We start from the raw sequence: 5,000 nt of genomic DNA, 5'->3' as shown, positions 1-5,000 counted from the left end.
TTAGAAAGGGTGGAAGAGAGGGGGTTCAAGAAGGGAAAGGTGTGAATGATAGTGAAAGGGGATGAAAAGGAATGTTTAGAGGATAGGAGAATGTGGAATTTAATCACAAGTTTGAGAATGAGGTTGAAGACTGATGTAAATAGATGTTAGGAAGTTAGGGAAAGACAGAGGTGGATTATGATGTATATGGTAGCGAAATACGTTGAAAAATGATGTTAAAAGAATAGGAAAAGGTAGAAAGGGTTGATAAAGATGTAAATGATAGTGAAATATGCTGAAAAGGGATGTTAAAAAATAGGAAAAGGTAGAAGTGGATGATAAAGGTGTGAGTGACGTTATAGGGGGATAGAAAAAGGGATGTTAAGAGGATAAGGAAAGATGGAAGTGGATGATAAAGATGCAAATTATAGTAAAGGGGGATGAAAAGGGATGTTCAGAGGATAGGGAAAGAAGAAAGGGTGCAAGGGGGAAGAGGTGTGAGAGATAGGGAACAGGGAAGGAAAAGGGATGTAAAAAGGATAAAGGAAGAAGATGGGAGTAGATGATGAAGAAGGAGAACCACAGTGCAAGGAAGTGAGATGGAAGGAAGGAGGCAGTGAATAGTGGTAGAAGGAAAGGAAATGCTGAAAGGGCAAGTGAAGGAAGTGAAGGAAGAAGAAGGGAGTAGATGATAAAGGAGAATCACAGAGCAAGGAAGTGAGATGGAAGGAAGGAGGCAGTGAAAGGTAATGGGAGGAAAGGAAATGTTGAAAGGGCAAGTGAAGAAATGGGGATAATGCAGAGTAGAGGGAAGGAAGGAAAACTGACACGCTAAAAGGGGCGAAAAAGAGAAGGTGTTAGAAGAGGTGGTAATAAAATAGACGCTCTAAAAGGGGCGAAAAAGAGAAAGAAGGTGTTAGAAGTGGAGTTAATAAAATATACACTGTAAAAGGAGCAAAAAAGAGAAAGAAGGTGTTAGAAGTGGTGTTAATAATCATAATGGCGGTGACGGAGATAGCGATGGTGGTGGTGATGGCGGCGCTGGTGGTGGTGTTGGGGGGTGAGGTATAAATAATTCTTCGTTTTATTATTGAGTTTCCTGCGTCACTGATATTTCCGCCGCGCGCGTGTGTGTCCTGGACGCCTTAAAGAAGACCGAATGAGCACACCAACGAAGGCCCCCCATGTATAGAGTAACAAGGCGGCGAAGCTCATGGGACTTTTCCGAGCGAACTGAATGAAACAGGAGAACTAGGAACCAGAGAAGGAGAGAGTGAGGAAAGAAAGAAAGGAAAGAAGGAATGATAAATGATAAGGAAAGGAAATAAGTATGTGATAGATGGATGAGAGGAAGAACGTTTGAAGTATTTTTATTGTCATTGAGTTGCTTCCGTTACTGTAAAAAAAAGTACAATACGAAAAAAAAAAATAAACGAACAGGAAAATAAGAACCATAGAAGGGGAAAGTGAGGAAAGGAAGAAAGGAAAGAAGGGAAGATAGGTGATAAGGAAAGGGAATAAGTGTGTTGTAGATGGATGAGAGGAAAAACGTTTGAAGTATTATTTATTGTCATTGACCTGCTTCCGTTACTGTAAAATAAAGTACAATACGAAAAAGAAAATCCCTTTATATTTTGCAGAGAGCCAGAGCAGTATGAATGAAGAGAGAGAGAGAGATAGACTGTAACTTTCTTAAAAATACTTAACGAAAACTGAATTAAAAGGAAAATTAAGGACGAGAGAAACGCAAATCCTTCATAATACAACACGAGAGAAATATGTTGTTGCCATTTTGCAGAGAACCAGAGCAGTATGAATGAAGAGAGGGATATACATTGTAACTTTCTTAAAAAATACTTAACGAAAACTGAATTAAAAGGAAAATTAAGAACGAGAGAAACGCAAATCCTTCACAGGCCAACAGGAGGGAAATAAACTGTTCCCATTTTGCAGAGAACCAGAGCTGTATGATGGAAGAAAGAGATAGACTGTGTAACCTTCTTAAAAACTCAACGAAAACTGAATTAAAAAGAAATTTAAGGACGGGAGAAACGCAAATCCTTCAGTACAACGTGAGATAAATAGGTTGTTCCCATATTGCAGAGAACCAGAGCTGTATGATGGAAGAAAGAGACAGACAGTGTAACCTTCTTAAAAACTTAAAGAAAACTGAATTAAAAAGAAAATTAAGGACGAGAGAAACGCAAATCCTTCAGTACAACACGAGAGAAATAAGCTGTTCCCATTTTGCAGAGAACCAGAGCTGTATGATGGAAGAAAGGGATAGGCAACGTAACTTTTAAAAACCTCAACGCAAACTAAAGTAAAGGGAAAAATAGGGAACAGAGAAACACATATTAGATAATTTCACTTCTTACAAGAGGAGGGTATCAGGTCACCTCTCCTCCCGAAATTGACCTATCTTTCGGCCACTCCTCTAGACTCTATTGTAGGAGCAGTGAGTAGCGGGCTTTTTTTTCATTATTTTCTCTTTTTTTTTGCCCTTGAACTTTTTTTTTTTTTTTTACAACAAAGGAGGCAGCTCAAGGGCACACAAAAAAAGAAAACAATAATAAAAAAAAGCCCGCTACTCGCTGCTCCTAAAAAAGAAACTGCTTCCTCTACTGTAAAAAAACAACTTTGCAATATAAAAAGAATAACTTCCTATATATCAGAAATCCAGAGCAGTATGAAGGAAAAGAGAGAGACAAAGAAAACGTAAATCTCTTAAAAAACCCAAACTAATTAAAAGGAAACCTGAGAAACGGGAAACCTTAACAAGACAGTATGGGAAAATAAAAGCTGCTTGCATTGCGCTGAGAACCAATGCTGAATAAAGGAAGAAAGAGAAAGGCAATGTAACTTTTTTAAAATCTTCACGAATATTAAAAGAAAACACGAAAGAGAGGCGAAAAAATCTCCATCTCTTTCCTTCTAACCACCATCTTCTCCACATGTATATTTCCCCTCCTTCTATTCCCTTATCCCTTCCACTTTCATTTCATCTCTCTCCCTCTCACTTCCACCTTCTCTACATGTATATTTTTCCTCCTTCTCTTCCCTTATTCCTTCCACTTCCATCTCATCTCTCTCCTTCTCACTTCCACCTTCTCCACATGTATATTTCCCCTCCTTCTCTTCCTTTAGCCCTTCCACTTTCATCTTATCTCTCTCCTTCTCACTTCCACCTTCTCCACATGTATATTTTTCCTCCTTCTCTTCCCTTATTCCTTCCACTTCCATCTTATCTCTCTCCTTCGTACTTCCACCTTCTCCACATGTATATTTTTCCTCCTTCTCTTCCCTTATTCCTTCCACTTCCATCTCATCTCTCTCCTTCTCACTTCCACCTTCTCCACATGTATATTTTTCCTCCTTCTCTTCCCTTATTCCTTCCACTTCCATCTCATCTCTCTCCTTCTCACTTCCACCTTCTCCACATGTATGTTTCCCCTCCTTCTCTTCCTTTAGCCCTTCCACTTTCATCTTATCTCTCTCCTTCTCACTTCCACCTTCTCCACATGTATATTTCCCCTCCTTCTCTTCCTTTATTCCTTCCACTTTCATCTCATCTCTCTCCTTCTCACTTCCACCTTCTCCACATGTATATTTCCCCTCCTTCTCTTCCTTTATTCCTTCCACTTCCATCTTATCTCTCTCCTTCTTACATCCACCTTCTCCACATGTATATTTTTCCTCCTCCTCTTCCCTTATTCCTTCCACTTCCATCTCATCTCTCTCCTTCTTACTTCCACGTTCTCCACATGAATATTTCCCCTCCTCTTCCACTTCCATCTCACCTCTCCTTCTTGCTTCCACCTTCTCCATTTGAATATTCCCTCTCTTCTTTCCTTTCTCCATACCACCTCCTCCTTCTCTCTTCTCTTCTTACCACTACGAGTACCCCCCCCCCCCCCACACACACACACACACACGCTTGGCACTCATCTCCGCTCTATCATCCATTAGGCAGCATCTTTGGGGCGACACGTGTTTTCTTACGCGGAGAAGATTCAATACTCAGCGAGACTCGAAGTGAGATCGATGTGATAGGCTCTCTTCGGGGTGGATAATTTTCTTCGATACGCCTTGACGAGGAGAGAGCGATAGAGCGTGAAGGAGGAAGGGACGGAGGGAAGGTGAGAGGGAGGATGTGGAAGGTAAGGTGTGTTTGAGGAGAAGAGAGGTGAGAGGTGAGGTGATAGCGAGGAGAGAAGGAGAGGTTAAAGAGAAAGGGAATGTTTGAGGTGTGTCGTGGAGGGCTTACGGAAAGGAAAAGGAAGGAAAGGAAGGAAAGGACGAAGGAAATGTGAGACTGAAGATGTGAATGGTGTGCTTGAGGGAATAGAAAGAGGAGAGGTAACGAGAAGAAGAGAAAAGACTGGAAAAAAAGAAAGGAACTGGAAATGGACAGGAAAAGAAAGAGATGAGTTGACGGCGAGAAGAGAAGGAAAGACAGGAAAAAAGGAAAGGGACTGGAAATGGACAGGAAAAGAAAGAGGTGAGGTGACGAGAAGAGAAAAGACTGGAAAAAAGGGGAAAGGGACAGGAAATGGACAGGAAAAGAAAGAGATGAGTTGACGGCGGGAAGAGAAGGAAAGACAGGAAAAGAAGGGAAAGGGACTGGAAATGAACAGTAAAGGGAGGAGGAGGAGGAAGAGGAAGAGGAGGAGGAGGAGGAGGAGGAGGAAGAGGAGGAGGAGGAGGAGGAGGAGGAGGAGGAGGAGGATGTAAGGCAAATTTGGGTACGGTGAGAGGAGGAAGTGAGGACAGGGAACAAATGAAGAGGAAATGAGGAGAGAGGGATAACAGGAAACAAAAAGAGACAAATAAAAAGGAAAGAGAAACAAAACGAAATACGAGAAAAAGGAAACAAACAAATAACACAGTAATCAAATAAGCAGATGATTAAGTAGACGGATGACAAAGCAAGTGGACGGAGATAATGAGTGTGAGTGTGAGTGTGTGTGTGTGTGTGTGTGTGTGTGTGTGTGTGTGTGTGTGTGTGTGTGTGTCAGGTC

At 41.3% G+C, this 5,000-nt stretch overlaps 1 protein-coding gene across 5 annotated transcripts in view; it reads right to left on the bottom strand.

Annotated features, from left to right (window-relative positions):
- Positions 1–5,000, bottom strand: part of LOC127010390 (zwei Ig domain protein zig-8-like) — a 45,865-nt gene that overhangs the window by 24,079 nt on the left and 16,786 nt on the right. The gene's annotated exons all lie outside the window — the stretch shown is intronic.

This window comes from Eriocheir sinensis, chromosome 43, assembly GCF_024679095.1.
Source record: "Eriocheir sinensis breed Jianghai 21 chromosome 43, ASM2467909v1, whole genome shotgun sequence".
In the NCBI taxonomy this organism is placed as follows: domain Eukaryota; kingdom Metazoa; phylum Arthropoda; class Malacostraca; order Decapoda; family Varunidae; genus Eriocheir; species Eriocheir sinensis.
Note: the sequence above shows the minus strand (reverse complement) of the source record. Positions and strands in the feature narration are given on the sequence as shown.